Below are 26,465 nucleotides of genomic sequence, written 5' to 3'. Positions count from 1 at the left end.
TTCACATAGCCAGACTTTCTTTCCTTTGTACTCCTGCTGTGTGTTGTTCTTATCATTTTCATGATGCTTCATATTAAACCTAGGTGTTTCACTGACTTTCTCCTTGTCGTAGACTGTGAGTTACTTAAGAACTGGGATGCATCTTCCCCAGTTACCACCTGCAGGTGACACAGAGTGGCCCTGCGTCAGAGTTTGTTGAGTCGAGTTGCGTCCATGTGAACCAGACAGAGGCTGAAGATTAGGAGGGAAGTAGCAAGGAGGAATCGTGGGCAGTCTCCTGCACCTGCAGTGTAATCCCATCAGGGCTGTTTGTTTTAGGGTTTCCTAAATCTGAGGATATAGCTGCTATCTCTTTGATAAACTTCTTTCTTCTTCTTTTTTTTTTTTTTTTTTTTGTAGAAGCAATATTTTCAGGACACTCGTGGTCAAAGGGTACCATTATTCCTGTGAAATGCACTGCCAAGTGATATCCTTATTATGCTGCCCCAGCCGTCTGTCTCCTGGTGGGACTGTTCAATCATTCACATAGCCCTGAGCCCAGAGTTGGGGTGTTCATGTGGCGATTGGGTACACATGACAGAGGACTAATTTCCAAACTGTGTGACCTCAGGCAAGTTATTGAATCTCACTGAGTGTCCATTCAATCATTCAACCAATATTTATTGGACATCTACCATGTGCCATGCACTATTTAGGGATATAGCAGTAGATGAAACAGACCAAAGTCAGAATCCCTTACTGAATAGAGTCTAATGGGGGTGAGCATGACACAGATAATAAACAAATTAAACACATAAAACATATAGTTGATGACATGGTAATAAAAATTAACCAGAAGATATTAAAAATATATACCTGGTACCTATTGTGACGATTAAAGGAGCTCATGTATGTCACATGAGTATTGACATGTAGATGCATAATTAAACTTAGTAGTCTCTCTCTTCTTTCCTCAATTGTTTCACTTGTAAAGTGAGAGTAAAAGTATTGCTCCTGTGTGAAGGTAGGGGAGCTAAATGTAGGTAATCCCGATACTAATTCATATTATGTTTCCTGTGGCTTATAACATTAGTAAAGCTCTATCATCCACTTTATCTCCAGTAAGTTATCATATTTCAAGTGGGAGACTTCTTGAAGGAAGCTGAAGAAACTGATGCTTTCAGCAGACACCTGGTCCAAGGACAAAGTGGATTGCCTGCCCTCAAAAAAAGAAAAAAAAAAAAAAAAACATGCTCTGACTGAAGCAGTGGGAAGAGTGATGGTGGCTATTTCATTTTGCCGGTTGTTACTGTTGGTTTTCAAGATCCACTCCCACTGCAGAAGGGGACTGGATTCTGTTAGTCATCAGAGGGCAGAGTGGCAGAGAGGCTAAGCACGCTGGTTTTGAAGTCGGCCCTGTCTCTTGGTTGGAGTCGTGTCTCTGTCACTTCTTCACAGTGGGTCATAGGGCAAGGAGCTAACCTCTCTGAGCCTCAGTTTTCTTATGGGACACTGAGAGAATTGAAGGAGATAAGGAAAATAAAACAGGTATTTGAGTTTACCTGACTATTGTGTTCACCTGGAAAACCCAGCAGATTTCCTAATCATTCTCTCTGTCTCTGGGATTGGGTGACCATTCATTGGCCAGAGTGTTCTTTCTCAAGGTAAAATGACAGCGTCGTACCCCATTGTTTTGATAGCAGAGTCTGTTCTCCTAAGCAGAGTACCAGCAGGGCCTAAAGGAACATGGCATGCTTAATGGGTACAATATCCATTAAACCAAAGCTGTAAATAATTACCCTTCAAGGGTAACCTGGATACAAAGTGAATAACTGGTCAATCGTGGCTGCTTTGCTAGACATTGTAAGGCAGTGACAGATTAGATTATTATTGTTGTTGAAAATTACTTGTAATTGTTTTCAATCTTTTAATCCCTTTGAGAGTGCTACCAAGCTTTCTAATATTTGAAAATATGCTACACATGAAAATATTTGAGAACCACTACAGGATACAAGATTTAAACACAGAGAAAATAATTTGAGCTTGTACTTCTTCCAGTCAATTGATAGTGACTGCTAGAGTGCTGTGATGAGATCTGTACCAAGGCTGGTCTGAGAACTGAAGAAGTTCTAGGATCATTTAGTGATGTCTGCAACTGTGGCAGAAATGGAGAATGGGGACTCAAGTACAGGCTTTGCTTTCCCTAGACTTACCTGTGTGTTTTAACAGTTGCTAGAAAGAAAGAAACTAAATCATTACTGTGTCTACTGCAATCAACTCCATCATGGAGATGGCCCAACATCTGTTCTCAAAATGAACCAATATTCCATGACTATGTTTATAGTTTGACACACCACTACAGTTCACAGTTGTTAACTTTATAGATAAATATTTATAAATTGAGCTCTGTGCAATTTCATTGTGAATTAAAAAATATTGGCAGTTAAAGTGATATAAATCAACAGGGGACCAGATACAAAATATTTTTGATCTTTGCTTGAAAAATAAAAGCAATGCCCTTGCAAAAAACATTACCAGAATCTCATAGTAAATATTCATCTGTTGAAAATACTTTTGATTTGAAGATTTTCATTGGAAACTGGGGTTTCCCTTATTAATTATAATGTTTTAAAAGTCTAGCATAAAGTTTTCTTAGCATTCTTCAGTAGCATTCTTCCCAGTAAACTCTTGTAATGTACATATAGTTTCATCTTATTTATGTACAAGTGGGGGATAGGAAGGTTGTGGGGAAAAAATCACTTTATTTTCTCAATGTGATTAAAATTTTTTACAATAAAAATTACTTAATTGTACCAAAATTACAATAGAAAGGCAATAAATTCAGCTTGGAATAGTAGGCAGTTAATTATCAACACTCGAGGCCTAGAGAGAAGAATATATTAGAAATTGCAGACTATTGTGCAGTCGGTTGCTGATCTTTCTTTGAAGCCAGACATGACCTTATCAGATTTGTTTAGTATGAGAAATATTTTTCTCTGGCTTCAGAACAATGGATTTCAGAGGTCAAGAATACCTACATTCCACATGAGCAAACTTTTCATCCTTTGAAATCATAATGATGAATAGTCAACAGCCAGCCACACGGTACATCCAGGAGGAGAAACCAGAACACTGAAGCTGGTATGGGCTCTTAACAGGCTGTGAAGCAGGAGGCGTTTGTGAACATAAATTGTCGGTGGCTTTGTGAGACTTTGTAAGTAACAATGGGGTGATTTAATCTTCTTTGTAAAAGGTGTCTGACTTTTCGTTAATCCTTCAGAAGAAAATCACCCTGGACTCGCCGATTTTCTCAGCTAATAACTTGGTTATTCCAAGTAGAGTATTTGAAAACTTCTGAAGGTTTTTGTGTGTGTGTGTGTTTATACAGTGGGTAGTTCAACATATGATACAAGTTTTTAATTCTTAATAAACTTTTTATAGGTCACCCGTGAAAACCTAATATCTCATCCTTATTTGAAATAAGGCATTCTCTACCTTTTAGAAATCACTCAGCCATGATGCATTTTCTATGTCATGTGTCAGTTGATCAGAACTAAGATGGTTTTGTTAAACTATATTTTCTTGATAAGCATACAATAGACATATGCTTATAAAAAATGATACAGTTTTTCCTTCTTCTGTTTCCCTGCCTGGTGGGGAGGGGGGTCTCCCTCATCCCAACTCTGATCTCCTTCTCCCTGACACTTGAGATCACTATTCTAAATAATATCCTCAATTATTTATGACCTATTCATAGATAATGAATGAGCAAGCATAGTACCCTGGCACATAGTAAACATTTAATAAGCGTTTGTTGAAAAAAGGAATATTTAAATGTGGTATAAGCAGTTAATATTATTTGGGATATTAAATTTGTATCTATAAATTTATAAATGAGTAAATTTAACTTTCTGTGAATTTTTGATATACATACTGTGATATCCAATACAAAATCTATTCATACGATCAGCTTGGGCCTTAAATATATTGGTTATATGTTCATTTCCTCCTGATGTTTTTTCCCACTTTTATGTTCTCTAGGGTAGTGGTCCTCGGAGTGTGATCCCCGGGCCAGCAGGGCCAGCATCACCCAGGATTTGTTAGGAATGCAAATTCTTGGGCTTCATCCCAGGCTTACTGAATCAGAAGCTCTGGGAGTGGGGTGCAGCGATCTGTGTGGTAACAAGCTCTCCAAGTAGGGCTGGCTTCATAGCCATGTGATTTGTGCAGTCACACAGGACTGGGGTTTTAAAAGAGCCTTGTGCTTGGTTTAATGGTTCTGCTGTCATCTTGGAATTCTTAATAATTTCTTAGCAACAGGCCTACATTTTCATTTTGCTCTGAACCCTGCCATAATATACCCTGTCCTGATGCCAGGTGATACCCATGTATACTCAGAGTTTGAGAACCTTCCTCTTTGAGAAATATTCAGGTTCCCTCTGAGTATCTGATCAGTTGCCCATTTTATTATAAATTACAGCCTATCCAAATTTTTCTAAGCAAGTTGGTCCTCAGGCAAGTTACTACTAAGTTGTGTTAACATTTCTCTTAACTTAGTAATCTGGGCTTTAGCAAACTTTTGGACATTTGGCTTTCTATAGCAACTGCCTTATAGTGGCCAGAAGTAGAGAGTTCCTGACTTTTCATATCCATCTTAGACCTTCTTTTTCCTGGTTACCCAGAAAGTGTTCTTATAGCAACCTTTTCTGAGCCCATCTGGTACTGCCAAACGGTTAATCAGTTTTGTTTCCATAACAAATTGCCCAGGTCTCTGGGTTTATGGGTGTTTAAAAAAAATCTCTCCGTGTAGGGGTTGTTCACAGACATTGTGTTATATAACATGGAATCACAGTGAGTAGGTCAATCAGGGCCTCAATAGAAACAGATATTTCAAATTAAGATAATTCAAGAAGCATTTATTTACAAAGGAATTAATTCCAAAGGTATGGTATAGGGGAACAATTAGGGCTCGTGCAGTAACCCCGGGCTATAGCGGCAGAAATGTCACCATTTCTAGGCCCAAAGAGACAAGGGAAGGAGAGGTTCCCAGAACCTGGAAAAAGAGAGTCACATGGGGCTGCTTTGAGAGGGATAGTAACCTTCTGTCAAGGGACACAGCTAATCTGAAGTGAACTCACAGGAAGGGAACCAGAGAAATAAACGTGCTGACCTCACTCTCCTGCCTACAATCCAATTAGCTTAATTCTACTGGAAGCCCGAGGGCAGAGAGCACACTGATGTGACCTGAGTACATCAACCTGTGGGGAAGGAAGCAAGGAGAGAAGAATGGAGATGGATCCAGAGGGACAAATGGAAAATATCTGGCATAGTTAATTCCACTCACCTCCTGGCATCTACTCTCAACCTTCCTTCATGTGAAAAGTTAGCAATCCCAACACAGAATGAAGTCACCTCAGCTCCTGTGTCATTGTGAGCCAATGTCAATTATGTCATATTCCTATCTAAAACTTGAGCTACCACCAGTCTTGTAAGGTAGCAGAGGGTAAAAGGGAGAAAAGAAATGATTTAGTGAAACAAACATAACTGCTGTAGTCCCCATCTCTATAGCTGGCCATGAAGCCTTGTTGGTAACCATGGTTTGCTTCTTCTATCACCTCTTGTACGATCCCCATACCTTCTGCTGGCACTTCAGCTGGATAGGGTTCATGACTTCACTGGGTGATCCATACCTTCTTTCCTGCAAGATCTAAGTCCTTGATGGCCTGGACTTATTGGGTTGCCACAGTCTTACACTTTCATTTAAGGGTATCCCCGTGAATACTTGGGTTCTATATATCTCCTTCCTTTCACCCATTGCATAACAGAAATGGTGACACCCTTTCATTGGTTCAGTGGGATGAGAAGCTCAAAATGGCCATGGGACAATTTAAGCTTCTAATTCATCACACCATGATAATGTTCTTTGGTGGAAGCAACCTTCTTCTAGTGAGTTATTAGGTGGTTAAGGGAGAGAGACCACTCCCACCTCCTCTTCTCAGTTTCCTGATCCATGTATCCTTACTATAGGGGAGATGGCACCATATATTGACCTGTGATTTAAGACATACACTGCATTCCTTTAGGACGGCAACCCAGCCTCCTTGGGTGTTGTCCCCCTGCTTTGGTACTAAATCAGCATTTCTAGGTTATGGGCCCATTAATGGTCAAATGTGTCTCATGGTTGGAGGTGATGTTGTGCAGGCTGTCATGTGATAGATAAGGCATTGTGTATGTCTAAGAATTGTGGTCCTGGAAGAAGTGCTGAAGAAGAGAAGTTAAATCCATAAAGGGAAGATTGTATCCTGTTTAAGTCAAAGCACTGACCTCTTCAAAGCCAGAGACCTCTAATGTCATCAGTATTTCCCTAGGTAGCTTGTTAGTCTACCCAGGGCTCAGTATTGGCCTTTGTTGTGGGCAGATTTGGTACTTGGCTTGGTTGTAGTTGGATAAGCCTTGGTGAGAAGACTGTGTGACTGAATTGTGCATGGCCTCCATCCCTGACTGTGTGGCCAGTGAATTCCCTCTTCTAAGCAACATAAAGATCATAAAACATGTTAACTCTGTTTATCACCCTCCTACTTACATGTTCTTTTCTAGTACTTTAATTATGCTTTCTTTGATTAACATTAGACATTGTTTTAAAAAATTATATTATTATATTATATTAAGATTAGACATTATTTTTTAAAAAACATTCGCAATTATAAACAAACCTTTTTTTATAGACAAAAATTTTTTATTTTTATATAAAAATATATACAAAAATATTTTTTAAAATAATGTTCTTTGTTCATTTCTTCTTACATCTCAAACTTTCCTTCTTAGCTTATAATTCTTTTTTTTTTAACATCTTTATTGGAGTATAATTGCTTTACAATGGTGTGTTAGTTTCTGCTTTATAACAAAGTGAATCAGCTATATATATATACATATATTACCATATCCCCTCCCTCTTACGTCTCCCTCCCACCCTCCCTATCCCACCTCTCTAGGTGGTCACAAAGCATCGAGCTGATCTCCCTGTGCTATGCAGCTGCTTCCCACTAGCTAGCTGTTTTACATTTGGTAGTGTATATATGTCCATGCCACTCTCTCAGTTTGTCCCAGCTTACCCTTCCCCCTCCCCGTGTCCTCAAGTCCATTCTCTACGTCTGCATATTTATTCCTGTCCCGCCCCTAGGTTCACCAGAACCATTTTTTTTTTTTTTTTTTAGATTCCATATGTATGTGTTCGCATACAGTATTTGTTTTTCTCTTTCTGACTTACTTCAGTCTGTATGACAGTCTCTAGGTCCATCCACCTCACTACAAATAACTCAATTTCGTTTCTTTTTATGGCTGAGTAATATTCCATTGTATATATGTGCCACATCTTCTTTATCCATTCATCTGTCGATGGACACTTAGGTTGCTTCCATGTCCTGTCTATTGTAAATAGAGCTGCAGTGAACATTGTGGTACATGACTCTTTTTGAGTTATGGTTTTCTCAGGATATATGTCCAGTAGTGGGATTGCTGGGCTGTATGGTCGTTCTATTTTTAGTTTTTAAAGGAACCTCCATACTGTTCTCCATAGTGGCTGTATCAATTTACATTCCTACCAACAGTGCAAGAGGGTTCCCTTTCTCCACACCCACTCCAGCATTTGTTGTTTGTAGATTTTCTAATGATACCCATTCTGACTGGTGTGAGGTGATACCTCATTGTAGTTTTGATTTGCATTTCTCTAATGATTAGTGATGCTGAGCATCCTTTCATGTGTTTGTTGGCAATCTATGTCTTCTTTGGAGAAATGTCTACCTAGGTCTTCTGCCCATTTTTGGATTGGGTTGTTTGTTTTTTTAATATTGAGCTGCATGAGCTGTTTATATATTTTGGAGATTAATCCTTTGTCCATTGATTCGTTTGCAAATATTTTCTCCCATTCTGAAGGTTGCCTTTTCGTCTTGTTTGTAGTTTCCTTTGCTTTGCAAAAGCTTTTAAGTGTCATTAGGTCCCATTTGTTTATTTTTGTTTTTATTTCCATTTCTCTAGGAGGTGGGTCAAAAAGGATTTTGCTGTGATGTATGTCATAGAGTGTTCTGCCTATGTTTTGCTCTAAGAGTTTTATAGTGTCTGTTCTTACATTTAGGTCTTTAATCCATTTTGAGTTTATTTTTGTGCATGGTGTTAGGGAGTGTTCTAATTTCATTCTTTTATATGTAGCTGTCCAGTTTTCCCAGCACCACTTATTGAAGAGGCTGTCTTTTCTCCATTGTGTATTCTTGCCTTCTTTATCAAAAATAAGGTGACCATAGGTGCATGGGTTTATCTCTGGGCTTCCTATCCTTTCCCATTGATCTATATTTCTGTTTTTGTGCCAGTACCACACTGTCTTGATTACTTTGTAGTATAGTCTGAAGTCTGGGAGTCTAATTCCTCCAGCTCTGTTTTTCTTTCTCAAGATTGCTTTGGCTATTCAGGGTCTTCTGTGTTTCCATATATATTGTGAAATTTTTTGTTCTAGTTCTGTGAAAAATGCCATTGGTAGTTTGATAGGGATTGCACTGAATCTGTAGATTGCTTTGGGTAGTATAGTCATTTTCACAATATTGATTCTTCCAATCCAAGAACATGGTATATCTCTCCATCTCTTTCTGTCATCTTTAATTTCTTTCATCAGTGTCTTATAGTTTTCTGCATACAGGTCTTTCACATCCTTAAGCAGGTTTATTCCTAGGTATTTTATTCTTTTTGTTGCAATGGTAAATGGGAGTGTTTCCTTAATTTTTCTTTCAGATTTTTCATCATTAGCGTATAGGAATGCAAGAGATTTCTGTGCATTAATTTTGTATCCTGCTACTTTACCAAATTCATTGATTAGTTCTAGTAGTTTTCTGGTAGCATCTTTAGGATTCTCTGTGTATAGTATCACGTCATCTGAAAACAGTGACGGCTTTACTTCTTCGTTTCCAATTTGGATTCCTTTTATTTCCTTTTCTTCTCTGACTGCTGTGGCTAAAACTTCCAAAACTATGTTGAATAATAGTGGTGAGAGTGGACAACCTTGTCTTGTTCCTGATCTTAGAGGAAATAGTTTCAGTTTTTCACCATTGAGAACGATGTTAGCTTTGGGTTTGTCATATATGGCCTTTATTTTGTTGAGGGAAGTTTGCTCTGTGCCTACTTTCTGGGGAGTTTTTACCATAAATGGATGTTGAATTTTGTCAGAAGCTTTTTCTGCATCTATTGAGATGATCATATGGTTTTTCTCCTTCAATGTGTTAATATGGTTTATCACATTGACTGATTTGCGTATACTGAAGAATCCTTGCATCCCTGGGATAAACCCGACTTGATCATGGTGTATGATCCTTTTAATGTTCTGTTGGATTCTGTATGGTATTATTTTGTTGACGATTTTTGCATCTATGTTCATCATTGATATTGGCATGTAGTTTTCTTTGTGACATCTTTGTCTGGTTTTGTTATCAGGGTGATGGTGGCCTCGTAGAATGAGTTTGGGAGTATTCCTCCTTCTGCTATATTTTGGAAGAGTTTGAGAAGGATAGGTGTTAGCTCTTCTCTAAATGTTTGATAGAATTCGCCTGTGAAGCCATCTGGTCCTGGACTTTTGTTTGTTGGAAGATTTTTAATTGCAGTTTCAATTTCATTACCTGTGATTGGTCTGTTTATATTTTCTAATTCTTCCTGGTTCAATCTTGGAAAGTTGTACTTTTCCAAAGATTTGTCCATTTCTTCCAGGTTGTTCATTTTATTGGTATAGAGTTGCTTGTAGTAGTCTCTTAGGATGCTTTGTATTTCTGCGGTGTCTGTTGTAACTTCTTCTTTTTCATTTCTAATTCTACTGATTTGCATCCTTTCCCTTTTTTTCCTTGATGAATCTGGCCAAAGGTTTATCGATTTTGTTTATCTTCTCAAAGAACCAGCTTTTAGTTTTATTGATCTTTGGTATTGCTTTCTTTGTTTCTATTTCATTTATTTCTGCTCTGATCTTTATGATTTCTTTCCTTCTACTAACTTTGGGTTTTCTTTGTTCTTCTTTTTCTAATTGCTTTAGGTGTAAGGTTACATTGTTTATTTGAGATTTTTCTTGTTTTTTGAGGTGAGCTTGAATTGCTATGAACTTCCCTCTTAGAACTGCTTTTGCTGTGTCCCATAGGTTTTGGATTGTTGTGTTTTTGTTGTCATTTGTCCTTAGGTATTTTTTGATTTCCTCTTTGATTTCTTCAGTGATTTCTTGGTTATTTAGCAGCGCACTGTTTAACCTCCATGTATTCCTGTTTTTTACTGTTTTTGTCTTGTAACTCATTTCTAATCTCATGGTGTTGTGGTCGGAAAAGATGCTTGATATGATTTCAGTTTTCTTAAATTTTCCAAGGCTTGATTTGTGACCCAAGATGTGGTCTATTCTGGAGAACATTCCGTGTGCACTTGAGAAGAAAGTGTATTCTTCCGCTTTCAGGTGGAATGTCCTAAACATATCAATTATTTTAGAGTGCAAGGCTGAGACTGGTTCAGTTCCTCTCTTCGTAATTGAATTCACTCTGAAAAATGAATCAATCCTAAACTAGACAGCCAAGCAATAGTAAACATTCTTGGTAGGAGACATAAAAATAGTCATTATTTGAGCAAAATAGAACAGTCTAAGTGAAATGGTTTTTGGAGTTTTAGATTAATATATCTAATAAACTCCTGTAGTTTCACGTTACTGCTAAAACAGTAAAGGAAAATATAATCCGTCGTCCACTGGCCCATGCCAACAGTGAAAGGAAAAACTGAACTACAGAATGCCCTAAAATACTGCACTGAAACAATGTGCAGGGATGCTCCCCTCTACCACCCCCTCCCCCAGTTCCAGGAGAGAAATCAAGTGAAATAATAAGGACAAGCTTTCTTATCCTATAACTTTCTACTCAAGTCCAGTATCAAAACTACCACCAGCAGGGCACAAGCTAGAAAGCTAACATTCCTTTCAAACAGCACTCAAAAAAGCCTTCTGAATTATATAGTGTGTCACTACATTTAAAGCTGATTTCTCCTTCCTAGTTGCAAATACGTAAAATATACCCAGAGGCTCAAGAGAGGTGGACAGAGCTTTATAAATATTCATGTAAAACTAGCAGTTGTACTTCATATTTCAGTAATTCAATGACAAATCATAAAAAGCATCTGTCTTTAATTTTTGTTGGTTTTAGGAAATAAATGGTAAAATATATACACTGTGGAGTCTTAATACCCCCATCATAGAGTGTGAATGATGGTCCAGTTGCGAAGCTCCTGGATATACTCTTTGGCGTGGGCGACTGCTGTCTTTGGTGCCTCAGTTGGAGGTGGAGGGCCTTCCACAAACTTCACAAAATAATGGCAAAAAACCTTCTCCATAATCCCAAAGCAACCTCTGCCGTGGTGCTGGATGCATTTCAGGTACTGGCCTCGCCCTGAGGTGGACCCAGCTATATATAAATTGGATCTGAATTCCACACTGTGGTCTCTCACTGACATATCTTGTGCTTCTAAGAGAACCTCTTTAATTATCTGGGCCCCTTTTGTGTCACTGAATTCAGCTGAGCCAGAGCCTGGTCAGTGGACATTCCTTGTATCAATTTTGCCAAATACCACATCTTGTCTTTGCTGTACTTTGTTTGTCTTTGAGAATAGTAGATTTCCCCAAGGCCAGCTTCCCTCTCAGATTCTGCATCCATAACGCACCCAGATGATCCAGTATTGCCACCGCCATCTTTCTCCCTCTCTCTTCGGAAGCCTCTGAGCATAGTGTCCTTCTTTGTCCCTTGTAATAGTCTTTATCTTAAAGTCTATTTTGTCTGATATGAGAATTGCTACTCCAGCTTTCTTTTGATTTCCATTTGCATGGAATATCTTTTTCCATCCCCTCACTTTCAGTCTGTATGCATCCCTAGGTCTGAAGTGTGTCTCTTTTAGAGAGCATATATACAGGTCTTGTTTTTCTATCCATTCAACCAGTCTGTGTCTTTTGGTTGGAGTATTTAATCCATTTACATTTAAGGTAGTTATCGATATGTGTATTCCTATTAACATTTTCTTAATTGTTTTGGGTTTGTTATTGTAGGTCTTTTCCTTCTCTTGTGTTTTCTGCCTAGAGAAGTTCCTTTAGCATTTGTTGTAAAGCTGGTTTGGTGGTGCTAAATTCTCTTAGCTTTTGCTTGTCTGTAAAGGTTTTAATTTCTCCGTCAAATCTGAATGAGATCCTTGCTGGGTATAGTAATCTTGGTTGTAGGTTTTTCCCTGTCATCACTTTAAATATGTCCTGTCACTCCCTTCTGGCTTGCAGCGTTTCTGCTGAAAGATCAGCTGTTAACCTTATGGGGATTGCCTTGTATGTTATTTGTTGTTTTTCCCTCGCTGCTTTTAATATTTTTTCTTTGTATTTAATTTTTGATAGTTTGATTAATATGTGTCTTGGCATGTTTCTCCTTGGATTTAACCTGTATGGGACTCTCTGCACTTCCTGGACTTGACTGACTATTTCCTTTCCCATATAAGGGAAGTTTTCAACTATAATCTCTTCAAATATTTTCTCAGTCCCTTTCTTTTTCTCTTCTTCTTCTGGCCCTATAATTCAAATGTTGGTGCATTTAATGTTGTCCCAGAGGTCTCTAAGACTGTCCTCAATTCTTCTCATTCTTTTTTCTTTATTCTTCTCTGCAGTAGTTATTTCCACTATTTTATCTTCCAGGTCACTTATCTGTTCTTCTGCCTCAGTTATTCTGCTATTGATTCCTTCTAGAGAATTTTTAATTTCATTTATTGTGTTGTTCATCATTGTTTGTTTGCTCTTTAGTTCTTGTAGGTCCTTGTTAAACGTTTCTTGTATTTTCTCCATTCTGTTTCCAAGATTTTGGATCATCTTTACTATCATTACTCTGAATTCTTTTTCAGGTAGACTGCCTATTTCCTCTTCATTTGTTTGGTCTGGTGGGTTTTTACCTTGCTTTTTCATCTGCTGTGTGTTTCTCTGTCTTCTCATTTTGCTTAACTTACTGTGTTTGGGGTCTCCTTTTTGCAGGCTGCAGGTTCGTAGTTCCCATTGTTTTTGGTGTCTGCCCCCAGTGGCTAAGGTTAGTTCAGTGGGTTGTGTAGGCTTCCTGGTGGAGGGAACTGGTGCCTGTGTTCTGGTGGATGAGGCTGGATCTTGTCCTTCTGGTGGGCAGGACCATGTCCGGTGGTGTGTTTTGGGGTGTCTGTGACCTTATTATGATTTTCAGCAGCCTCTCTGGTAATGGGTGGGGTTGTGTTCCTGTCTTGCTAGTTGTTTGGCATAGGATGTCCAGCACTGTAGTTTGCTGATTGTTGAGTGGAACTGGGTCTTAGTGTTGAGATGGAGATCTCTGAGAGAGCTTTCGCCATTTGATATTACATGGAGCCGGGAGGTCTCTGGTGGACCAATGCCCTGAACTTGTCACTCCCACCTCAGAGACACAGGCCTGACACCCGGCCAGAGCACCAAGTCCCTGTCAGCCACACAGCTCAGAAGAAAAGGGATAAAAAAAGAAAGAAAGAAACATAAAATAAAATAAAGTTATTAAAATAAAAAATTATTAAAAATAAAAATAAAAAAATTAAAAAGTAATTTAAAGAAGAAAAAGAAAAAAAAAAGAAAAAAAGAAAGAAGAGAGCAACCAAATCAAAAAACAAACCACCAATGGTAGCAAGTGCTAAAAAGTATACTAAAAAGAAAAAAAACAAAAACGGACAGACAGAACCCTGAGGCAAGTGGTAAAAACAAAGCTATACAGACAAAATCACATGAAGAAGCATACACATACACACTCACAAAAAGAGAAAATGGAAAAAAATATATATATCTATATATAAAAAGGAAAAAAAAAACAAGAGCCACCAAATCAATAAACAAATCTACCAATGATAATAAACTCTAAATACTAAACTAAGATAAACATAAAACCGGAAACACATTAGATGCAGAAAGCTAGCCCCCAGTCTACAGTTGCTCCCAAAATCCACCGCCTCAATTTTGGGATGATTCGTGGTCTATTCAGGTATTCCAGAGATGCAGGGCATATCAAGTTGATTGTGAAGATTTAATCCTCTGCTCCTGAGGGTGCTGGGAGAGATCTCCCTTTCTCTTCTTTGTTCTCACAGCTCCCGGGGTTCAGTTTTGGATTTGGCCCCGCCTCTGCGTGTAGGTCGCCTGAGGGTGTCTGCTATTCCCTCAGGACAGGGTTAAAGTAGCAGCTGATTAGGGGGCTCTGGCTTACTCAGGCCGGAGAGAGGGAGGAGTACGGAATGTGGGGCGAGCCTGCGGCAGCAGAGGCCAGCATGATGTTGCAACAGCCTGAGGCACACTGTCTGTTCTTATGGGGAAGTTGTCCATGGATCATGGGACCCTGGCAATGGCAGGCTGCACAGGCTTCCAGGAGGGGAGGTGTGGATAGTGACCTGTGCTTGCACACAGGCTTCTTGGTGGCTGCAGCAGCAGCCTTAGCGTTTCATGCCCATCTCTGGTGTCCACGCTGATAGCCGCAGCTCATACCCATCTCTGGAGCTTGTTTAGGCGGTTCTCTGAATCCCCTCCCCTTGCGGACCCGGAAACAATGGTCTTTTGCCTCTTAGGCAGTTGCAGAGTTTTTCCCGGACTCCCTCCTGGCTAGCTGTGGTGCACTGGCCCCCTTAAGGCTGTGTTCACGCAGCCAACCCCAGCCCTCTCCCTGGGATCTGACCTCCGCAGCCGGAGCCTCAGCTCCCACCCCCCACCCGCCCCAGCGGGTGAGCAGACAAGCCTCTCAGGCTGGTGAGTGCTGGTTGGCACCGATCCTCTGTGCAGGAATCTCTCCGCTTTACCCTCCGCACCCCTGTTGCTGCGCTCTCCTCCGTGGCTCCGAAGCTTCCCCCCACCACCCCCCGTCTCCGCCAGTGAAGGGGCTTCCTAGTGTGTGGAAACTTTTCCTCCTTCACAGCTCCCTCCCAGAGGTGCAGGTCCCATCCCTATTCTTTTGTCTCTGTTTTTCCTTTTTTCTTTTGCCCTACCCAGTTACGTGGGGAGTTTCTTGCCTTTTGGGAAGTCTGAGGTCTTCTGCCAGCATTCAGTAGGTGTTCTGTAGGAGTTGTTCCACGTGTAGATGGATTTCTGATGTATTTGTAGGGAGGAAGGCGATCTCCATGTTTTACTCCTCCGCCATCTTGAAGGTTCCCCCCCCTTGGCTTATAATTCTTTATACTTTTAGAAGTTCTTTTGGTGTAGATCTGTTGGTGATAAACTCTTCAATTTTTGTTTCTCTGAAAATGTTTTTATTTCACCCTCATTCTTGAATCAACTGGTTTCAGGTAGAAAGTTGTTTTCTCTCAGCCATATATTATTTCACTAACTTCAAGGTTCTGCTGTTGCTGTGGAAACGTGTGATATCTGGCTAATTATAAGTGACTAGCTTTCCTCTGTGATTGTTTTTATTCTTACTATAATATACGGATGTAAATTTTATTTTATTTATTCTGCTTCCTATATGTATGAATTCATATCTTTCACCAATTCTGTATAGTTCTCAGCTGTTCTCTCTTCAAATATCACCTACCATTTGTGTCTGTCTTTATGGGACTGCAATTACATGTGTGTCTGTCCTCCATATTGCTTAACATCCCATACTCACTTTCCCTCTTCTAGTCTCTCTGAGCTGTATTCTGGGTTATTTCTCTATTTATTCCTTCCAGTTCACCCATTCTCTCTTCAGTACTCTCTAATCTGTGACTAAACCCATTCATTGAGTTTTTTTTGTTTTTTGTTTTTGTTGTTGTTGTTTCTCAGCATATCATTGAGTGTTTTTTTTTAAATTTAATTTAATTTATTTTTTATACAGCAGGTTCTTATTAGTTATCTATTTTACACATATTAGTGTATATATGTCAATCCCAATCTCCCAGTTCATCCCACCCCTCCTGTACCCCGCTTTCCCCTCTTGGTGGCCATACGTTTATTCTCTACATCTGTGTCTCTATTTCTGCCTTGCAAACTAGTTCATCATTGAGTTTTTTAGATTAACAATTATATTTTTTTGTCCTCCAAAGTCCAGAGTTTAGTTTGGATTTTCCAAATCTTCTTAGTCTCTTTTTGCATGCTCTTTTTATTTAATTCTTTTATTTCTTTCTTTAAGCATTTTATAAACAGCTATTTTATAGTCTATAGTTAATCATTACAATATCTGAAGCCATTATGTATGTATATCTAAATTCACACTTATTCTCAGGTAATTCTACTGTCTTTCCCTCATTGATGATTAGTTTCCTTATATACTTGGTAAACTTTGTGGATTTATAAATGGCAAATATTAGTGGGAGCCATAAGTGACTAAAATAGAGATTCTTTTCTCCAGAGAAAATTTGTTTTTGCCTGTTCTGGGAGCAAGGACTGCTACTAATCTAGGACCACTTAGTTCTTTTAATAATCCTGGTTTAATCAGGGCTTTCAGGTTAAGCCCCTCCAACTTGCCACTGGATTAGTCTCTCAGTTGTACAAGTGACCTTGCTGTTTGCTCTCAGAGCAACCCCGGCTATTTATGTGGGCTTTCAGCACACTATTCTGGTTTCAGCTCAGTTTTGGAGTTTTGTTTGTTTATTTTAGTCCTTTAGAGGTTTTCCTTACTTCCCATGAGCCCAACAATGCAGTAAAAATTATCTTTTGAAAGGGCCCTTCATAGCATCATAGTCAGCCATGATGCTGGAAGCAGAAGTTTCTTATTTCATATGCCCAATGTGCACACACTATTAATAGAAATAATTTCTAAAAAATCTTTAAATATTTTGTCTGTCAATCTTAATTTTACAATATTGCTGCATTGTAGGTTTTCCAGGATTTTCATTTTAACCCATCTCCCGAAGATTTTCAAGTGAAATCCCATTACTGATTACCAAGGATATGCAAGATGGTTTACCTTTTTTTCTTTTTTTTTTACTTAAAAATTACATTTATTCACATCTTGATATTCAGAGGAGACTTTATTTGAGTTGCTGTATTTTATGTGGAATCCAAGAAAAAGTAGGTTTGGGGCCTGAATTACAGAGAAAATTACCTCCCCCTCCCCCCACTTTTTTGTAGCAATTAAGTGCTGCTTCTGAAGATCATATTACTTTAAAAAAATAGGCTTTTCTTTTTAGAGCAGTTTTAGGTTTACAGCCAAATTGAGTGAAAAGTACAGAAAATTTCCATATACTCCCTGCCCTCACACATGCATAGCCTCCTCCATTATCAACACCTCCCACCAGAGTTGTACATTTGCTACAACTGATGAACTTACATTGACACATCATGATCACCCAGAGTCCATAGTTTACCTTAGGGTCCATTCTTGGTATTGTACACACTTTGGGCTTGGACAAATTTATAATGACATATATCCACCATTAGAGTATCATACTGAGTAGTTTCACTGTCCTAAAATCCCGTGTGCTCCGCCTGTTCATTCCTAGCTCTCCCTAACCCTTGGCAACCACTGATCTTTTCACTGTCTTCATAGTTTTTCCTTTTCCAGAATGTCATATAGTGGAATCATACAGTCTGGGCTTACTTTATTGTTGTTGTTATATTTAAACATTTATTGAGGATTACTCTGTCTCAGAGTTGGCAACCTTTTTCTTAAAGGACCAGATAGTAAATATTTTAGACTTTCAGGTCTGTTGCAGCTACTCAGTTCTGCTGTTGTAGTGTGAAAGCAGCCATAGAAATACATAAACAAATGAATGTGGCTGTGTTCCATTGGAACTTTGATTACAGAAATAGGCAGTGGGCCCATGAGCTGTAGTTTACTGACACCTGATCTATTCTAAGCTCTGGATCGTGGGTTTTTTGTTTTTTTTGCATATTGAATCTTCACTGATATTCACCAACCTTGTTTCGAAGGTTCTGCCTTCTTACACAGTCCACAAAGGACACAGTGGTCCACTTTCTTTCTCAAAAAAGCCAGGCTTTGCCTGCTTAGGGCTTTTACACATGCAGTTCCCCTTCCTGGAATGCCCTTCCACATGCCCTATGTCTGCTTCCTCCATTATAGCTTCAGATCATAACCTAAATGCTTCCTGCTCAAGAGGATTTCCTTGATTTCCCTCTGTAAAGCCATTTCCCCCCACTTCTCATTGATACTTGCCAAAGAGTTCTGTCATTTTGTTTTAGAGCACTGACAGAAATTGTAACTATGTGTTTTCCATGAGGGCAGGATCCATCTATATTCTGACTGTGTATCTAGAGCCCAGCACAGTTCCTGGCAAATAGTAGGTATTCTGGGTAATTGTTTGCTAAATGAATGAAGCAATCCTGTGAGGCAGGTACTGTTACTAGTATCCACCTTTTACAGATAAAGAGACTTAGATTCCACCAAAGTAAGTAACTTACCCAAAGTCGTCTAGCTAGTAAGTGTCAGACCCCAGATTCAATCTGAGGTGGGTCTGTCTGATTCCAGGCCCTGTGCTGATCTCCAGTCCCTCTGTGGCCTCTTGGTTTCTTGTTATGTGCAGAGTTGAAGAACAAAGTTGTCCAGATACTCTTGGAGACCTGTCAAGGGAGTAAGAGGTGGGGGTGGAGAGGTGGGCTTACAGAAGCCTGGTGTTAGTATCAAATGAACTGACTCAAGTTAAATAGGAAAAGGATCAGTTACTTAATTGCAAACAATCTCACTGTTAAGGTACAGCTTTATGATTCAGGGGTCAAAACAGTTTTATGCCAGCAGGATCCCAGTGTTCTCATGGTGGTGAAAGGGAAAGTAAGTAGGAAGGTTCCATTCTCAGTGGAGATCCAGGGCAAAGCAAAGTGCCCCAGCTTATCCAGGAGGTCTGGCAACCATTAAAGAGAAATGACTTCCTAAATTCTAACTGACAGGAGGACTGAATGCATTGTACCATCCAGGAGGCAGAGCCCCCATGCTCAGGGAAATGAATATGGTTTAAAAACTCATGGGATCTTTCCGGTCTGTCCCAAGCTTGGGAATTCAATGTGGAACACTTTTTTAAAACAACAATTTGAAAGAAAGTTAATGTACTTTTCTTGGGATTTTGTAAAGCTGTATTTTGCTTATTAGTCAGTGGAAAAACCTATATGACTAAAATATGTTTAAATGTAAGCTGGCTAATAGAACAGACTCAGGGCAGGAAAATAGACCATTTGAAACAAATCAACCATTAATTTCATATGTATTGCTTAAGAAAAAAGAAAACATTGAAGCAAAGTGAAAATGACATGATGGTCCATTTCAAACATTTGGTATACGTAACATAAATGAATTCTATGCAGTGATTCTGTGAGTTCAGCCAAACCATGAGAGCCAGCTTTAAGGACTTCATTGATAACCGTGAGTTTAACACAGTTTTGCAGAATTATGTGTTAATTCTCTGAAAGGCATCAACTGTAAATAAGAATATATTACTTTGTCAAAGAAATAATCCATAAACAGAATAAAACTTGTCTGGGTGTGACACTGACTAGCACTTAACTTACGTAGAAATGGTTGTTCCCAAAGAGAAAGACAAGATACTTATGCTCACATATATGTGTGTGAAAACTATCTGTACTAAGAAAAAGCATATTTTTACATCTTCCTGGATCTTTTACTTTTATGCAGTAAACATAATTCATCATTTTCCAAATAGGAATTGAAGTTACAATAAAGCCCATGTCTTCAAGTGTGTGCATACACACACACACACACATATATATGCACACACACACACACACACACCATGATTAACAAAAAATAAAAATTGAAAATGAAAGCCTTGAAAACCTGGAGGAAGTAACTCTGCTAACCACAAAGTCCATTCTGATTACTATGATTGGTCATCAAGTTTGGCCCTGAACTCCCTGGCAGGCAGGGCAAAAAGGGAAACAGGATAAATTGTACCATTTTTGTTATTAGAAAGGAGGAAATGGACCAGTTCCTGGAGATAGAGATTTTCCTGGCACCAGATATTAAAAACAGTTTCTTGTGTGTGATTTTCTATAGGAATATTGAACCACATAATGGATAATGCCCTCAACAGCCCTTTCCAGCAAATGCAGATGTGGTTTTCATAGAGCTGTCTCCTGCAACAACCCCCAGTAAAAGCTGGTACCATAACATTAAGTGCAACGTAGAGAAGGCACATTTTGTGAGAGTACTGTTTTTTATTTCCATATTGTGAAAGGTACATGGTTTTGCTTTCAGTACATATTTTAAAGGTCCAGAGAGAAATTCTAATTTGTTTGCCTATGTTGCAGAGATCTGGCATTATTCCTATACCTAGGCATTTTCCCATGGATTTTTGCTTGGGCATATCACGTATTAAAACATTTCCAGTCACCACCATCTTCTAAATGTTTTGAAAGTTCTGAGCTAGCACTCAAGTTCTTCTGTTAGTCTGCCTTTCTCTTTATTCATTAATGATGTAGTAAGGTTTTCAGTAATTTGGCTAAGTGCAGACAGAGGCCCTAAATTATATGGTTATTCATAGGAAGAATAGTGTCAACCCTTTCATCAGATTCAGTATAAATTATTTCTGCTTTGTCTAGGCTTTTCTACTTGTTTTTAATTTTAATTTTTTATTAACAATATTATTTTGTTATCATTATATTTATATAATCAATATGTCAAACTAACATGACTTGTATAACAATCAAAACACATTTTTTTGGCCTCCTACTGCCCCTTTATACGTTTAAACAGTGAAGGAAACCTTCTTCATGGCACTGGAAAAAAACTTAGCAGGCCCAGTATCTTTTCTGCTCACTCTTAGGCAAAAACAGTCCTATAGACACTCTAAGACACAGACATTCTGTAATTGGACTGTTCACCTGGGTTTTTCATTAGCAAACAATCAACTGAAAGGTACTCAAATGAAGATGTTAAAGATTGGTTAAATCCATTAGCTTAGAAAGGCTAATCGGGTAGTTCTCACCTTTTTGTGTTCACAGCATTCTTTTTTTTTTTTTTTTTAATTTATTTTTGGCTGTGTTGGGTCTTCGTTTCTGTGCGAGGGCTTTCTCCAGTTGTGGCGAGCAGGGGCCACTCTTCATCGCGGTGCGCGGGCCTCTCACCATCGCGGCCTCTCCCGTTGCGGAGCACAGGCTCCAGACGCGCAGGCTCAGTAGCTGTGACTCAAGGGCTTAGTCGCTCCGCGGCATGTGGGATCTTCCCAGACCAGGGCTCGAACCCGTGTTCCCTGCATTGGCAGGCAGATTCTTAGCCACTGCGCCACCAGGGAAGCCCCACAGCATTCTTTTAAATTCTATTATTATGTGGACATATCCATTTACTGCCCAAGGCTCAGACTTGTAGCACTACCAAGCATGGTTTGCCCATGTACCAGTAAGACATGAACTTTTGCTGGTGATGACTTGACATTTGCCTTTCCTCTCTTATTTCTTAATTGCCAAAATGACACTGCCCTCTACATGGTATCCCACAACCCATTCAGCTTTCTAGCCTCTGGAAGACTTGATGGTCCTTAGCAGTACAGAGCCTCATTTGTGGCCAGTGGAGAGCTGCCAAGGACTTGGTTTTGCCTTGTCAGCTTTGGGAAAAATCATATACACTCATTTGTTAGCTCATCCTATATTTTGGGAAATGATAAATGTGAGAAATTGTCTAAGATTCCAATTTGCATGAAGATGTTGAATTTTATCCAGGTTTCCATTATTGTTGTTATTGGGCATTGTATATTCACGGGTGCACTTCATTGCTGCATCCAGTGGACAACAAATGGAAATCAAAGGAAGTTTCTTCAGCAAATGTTTATTGGATGCCTACTGTGAACTGAGCACAGGGGCGGGTGATGGAGTGTGGGGAAAGAGGTTGCTCAGCTCTCTTCATTTTAGGAGCACAGTAGCCTAAAGAAGACATAAACATTTGTCCACAATAAAATTATCTATTAAAAATATAGTGGATAGCTTAGTACACAGCAACTTTTCAATGTCTAGCTTCAAGAACTAAACAACACCCTCTCCACCCTCTGCCTTCTTGCCTGCTCCCCTTATTGGAAGAGATGGGATTTTCTTTTTTGATTGTCCAGAGTTTTGCTGAGTTAGCAAAGGCAGTGCAATTTGCCCAGTCTTAACCTCAAAGACTGCAAGGGGAGTCAGTGAAATATTGCCCAAGCCCAGCCTTGGGTTAGCCATGAATTATGCATTGTGTATTTAGACTATTCTACTGTTATAGTCTGTTTATCTGTTGACTTCCACCAAGATTTAGGGTTTTGTTGTACTTAATAACTTGCTTTATTTTGTTTGACATGTATTTTATGTCCTCCATGTGCATGGATACATAAGATACACAGTCGTGGGTGAGGGTCTGAAGAGAAAGCCCAGCCCTGGAAGCACTAACTTTGAGAACTCTGGGGGAATAATTTTCACATACTTTTTACCCTTACAAAGTGCTAATCAATATGATGAAGAATCAGAGTGTTCCCTGTGAACTACTCCTCGCTTTGCCCCTCTCCAGAAAACAAAACAGTTAAAGGAAGGGAAGGAGAATGAGTTTAGGTTTCTCTTATTTCTAAATTTTGATTCTTTTTTTTAAAGCTGGTCCTTAAATTTAAAAGATGTCAAAAAATGTTCAGTTTATTCCATATTGATGTTCGGTATTGACCACAACTAAGAATTTCACTGTTTTAGGCCATATTCTAATTGTTGATTCTTACTCTTTTATTAAGTCCTATATTCAAAATCGTGGTCTGGTGGGGTAATATAGGGTTTGGCATGTCTCACAAAATAAAAACAGCAGTGTGAAGGCACAGATGACACTTGATTTTAGCTTAATCTGAAAAAAAAAATCTCAGACATTTCTCCATTTGTGTTTAGGAATTTTGAAGCTGTTAAAGGAGAAAAACAAAGTAAGAACCATACTGAGAGCGTTTGTATTTGATATGGTGCATTACAGGTCTGAGAGAGAGGAATATAGGCATATCTTTTTATGTCTATTTATATTTAGCAATTATTTCTAGACTTTTCAAAGCCTGTTTTACTTCCTTGATCGTATTTCCTTAATAAATATGATCTTTATTAAAACAGAGATTTCAACCTCTAAAAGACTCTCCAAATGGAATTAAGTGTTTACCCAGCCCCTAGTTTCATCAGCTTCCTCTTCCCACCACAAGTGTTTATGGTATCTAGGATAAAATCTCTTTCCCCCTATTTAGTCACAAAGAATTACATAAACGCCTAAAATAAGGACAATTTACATAGGTGTAACTCTCCCCAGTTTTAAGAAGCTCTCTGAGTCCCCTAAAGACTCCTGTCGGACAGAAGAGGAGCAGTCAGGAGTCGTACCCCTTCCCCCACCACGCCCCCATGCCCAAGGTCACACTCATCAGAAGTGGAGGATTTCATTTTTTTAATTGAACCCAGGTCTTTTGACTCCAGAGTCTGTGCCCTTTGCTAGGCTCGATCTTTCCTTTAAATAGAAAACCAACAATGAAATAGGTGTTCATTGAGTGTCGTATCCCATTTAGTCAAAAAACATTTATCTACTCTGTGCCAGGAATGTGGCAGGCACTGCGGATGCCCACTGACAAACGAGAGACCTCAGTCCTTAGCTTTGCTGAGCTCACGGTCTGGCTGGGAGATGGGCCAGTGTCTCAGGTTGGGTTTCCCCAGAAACAGGCCTTCAGGCAAGGATTTAGGAACAAGTAACTTATCCGGAGGAGGAGAAAGTTGAGATATTCACTCTCCATCTTTATTCCACCCTTAGCTGCGGGATGCCCCCAGGAGCATGAGGTTTTGGTACACCTGGCCTATATGTGCAGGGCAGGCTAAGAAGAAGCCTTCAGGTGGTGGTGCAGGTTTCCACAGTAGGACTCTGTTGGCAAATTCTGTGGTTGTGATTGCTGAGGGGTTGAGAGTGAGGTGCTGGCCAGAACGTCTGCCACAGGGAACCGGACAGCAATTTGTGATTAGTGTGCTGTGGGAGGCTGCAGGGGCACTGTAAAGCCATCAAGGAAACCTTTCCAGAGAAGCCAGCAGTTCCCTGAGACCCGTAAGATGAGCAGAATTAGGCCGGCAAACGCTGGGGTGGAAAGTGTTCTAGGTGAAGGGAACTATAAGAAGTTCCATATTGCTGGAGTATGGTGAGAGATGGGCAAGGCAAGGTAAACAGAGGTTGATCCCAAGAGCCCTGAAAGCCACAATAGAGAATTTGGACTTTATCCAGTGGGCAATAGAGAATCATGGAAGGCTTTTCAATGGAGGCATGTCATGATTAAGTTTGCATTTGGGGAAGATCCTTCAGGCTTCAGTTCAGAGAACGAAGGGAAGAAGTCACAGTAGGAGACTAGAAGCCCAGTTAAGAGTATGTTGCGGTAATCCAAGCTCGTGAGGCTAAGCCATTGCCTTAAATCTGGGCAATAGAACAGCCTTTCTTCAGGCTGATGAGTCCCAACAGTGTCAACGCTGGCTGCCAAATCAAATCATATTGATGCCAAAAGGTCTCTTGGCCTTGTCAAGGGATATAGATGATGGCTCTGGAACTTCTCTTGCCTTTTTGCATCACCAGTAACCTCATGACCCTCTATGTTTGATCATTTGCTTAAATAGGAAAGTTTTTATTTCCTTTTTCAAAAATGTGGCTAAATTTTTTTTTTAACTCTATGCAGTTTATTATCCCCAGATTACAACTCTGTGCCTTTCTCCTCCAGTGTTCCTTGTGAGTTCTTCTCAGACTAATTGTTTGAAAAAATGATAGCAATTTTACCTGACATAACCCTGCACAATGCCTTTTTCTTTCTCCTTACACATAAATTATTTTCTTTCATTTATACTGAATGTTTTTTCTTTAAACTAAGTTGTATATTAGGCTTATTGTCAGTGTCTCTATAATTTCTCTATGCGTCAGTGTTGTCTTTTTGGCTTAGAAACTCCTAAGGGGCCTCAGGTCTAATCTGTATAAATCTTGCGGAAGAGTAGTAAGTACAAAATGTACTGCTCAAGTAAGTTGGGTGCTGTTGACACTTTGTTTTCAGCTTCTCTGAGCATAAGGCTCCTGTAGATTTAGAAAGAACATAGCATCCATGGCCCCAAGATGCAGTTAACAAAGGCTCTCTTAGGCAGTTCAGGTGGGTTCTTCTGTTTTTCTACTTCTGTTTGCAGGACAATCATGGTGGGTCATAAGTTACAGGACAAAATTGGGGACATCTAGTATAAACCACAAATATTACACCTAAGGCTAGTGTTATATTCTAGAGCAATGACAATGAACTATTGTAACCTCCACGACAAAGATAAATCTTACCGAACTGTTGAGTGAAAGAAGCCAGGTACAAAGGAGAAAAGAACATATGATCCCATAAAGTCCAAACAAGCACAACAAATCTATGGTGTTAGAACTCATGACAGTGATTACCCCTGTTAGGAAGTGACTGAGGGAGCGCACAAGAAGGCTTTTGAGTGCTGGTTATGTTCTGTTTCTTGGGATGGGCACTGGATACACACGTATGATCACTTTGTGAAATGCATGGAGTTGTACATTTATGATGTGTGAAGTTTTCTGTATGCATGTTATTCTGTAATAAATTAATTTATTTAAAAACAAAACAAAAATGAAAATGGAAACTTCAGGCCTCAGAACTGAACAGAGCTAACTTTCATGGCCATTTACTCCAGCCTATATATGTTTGTATCTGGGGATCCAAGGCCCAGGGAAGAGGAAGGGTATGTTTAAGGCCTTTGGCCAGCTACTCAGCTGTGGAATTGATATGGTGCCCAAAGGGACTTAGCCATTGCTCCTGTCTCTATATCATCCTAACTACTTGATGGGCTTGGTATATCTAGATGAGAAATGAGGAAGGAGACTGAATTCTTAAGGGAAATAACCTCTAAGATAAAAATTCACAGGACAAAAGGATCAAAATACCTTTGTGTTGCTTTTTGTTTGCTTTGAATTGTCTCCTGTCCTCCCACTGTAGCTAATGATCATACCGGGGAGAAACAGAGGAGATTTCATGGGCCCTTTCCTAGCACATGGCCTGGACTCAAGATACTTTTTGAGGAGTGTCTCCTGCTGCCCAGTGTTTAAGGAACTGTGAGATTGTCCGTGGAGATTGTGACCTTTTAAGGCAGAGATGGCTCTTCATCCCAGCTGGAACTGACCTAACCCCTGCCACATTCTCCTTGACTTTCAGATAAGAGACGGGAGGTAGTAAGACTTGACCTAAACAGTATTTGAAGAAAATGGATTTAACTGGGTCTATGAGGGATTAGTTAAGAAGCCTCTCTTCTCCCTTCTTCTAGGAAGTTTAATATAGAAGGTTCTGCAAGTGCTGGCTTGTTTTGTGTGGTTCGCATAATGAAAGGATTGCAAGAATGAATGTGCTCTTGGCGTCATAGTCAATAATACTAGGGGCTGGGTCGACATCAAAAATCTCCCAGGGTTGGAGAGGTCTCTTTCAGACATAGCTTTCTTATCATAGGTACTAAAAGGTCCTGGGAATCAGAAAGCCTCTGTGTTTCAGAAACTACCATGAGCCTTCTTTGGGCTTGA

At 39.5% G+C, this 26,465-nt stretch overlaps 1 protein-coding gene and 1 pseudogene across 4 annotated transcripts in view; one reads left to right on the top strand and one right to left on the bottom strand.

The window, feature by feature from the left end:
* Window positions 1-26,465, top strand: part of ERC2 (ELKS/RAB6-interacting/CAST family member 2) — a 962,898-nt gene that overhangs the window by 646,913 nt on the left and 289,520 nt on the right. The gene's annotated exons all lie outside the window — the stretch shown is intronic.
* Window positions 11,139-11,719, bottom strand: LOC118904212 (annotated as a pseudogene).

The sequence above is a fragment of the Balaenoptera musculus genome, chromosome 11 (assembly GCF_009873245.2).
Source record: "Balaenoptera musculus isolate JJ_BM4_2016_0621 chromosome 11, mBalMus1.pri.v3, whole genome shotgun sequence".
Classification (NCBI taxonomy): domain Eukaryota; kingdom Metazoa; phylum Chordata; class Mammalia; order Artiodactyla; family Balaenopteridae; genus Balaenoptera; species Balaenoptera musculus.
The sequence above is the reverse complement of the archived record's forward strand: the minus strand, read 5'-3'. Positions and strand labels throughout refer to the sequence as shown.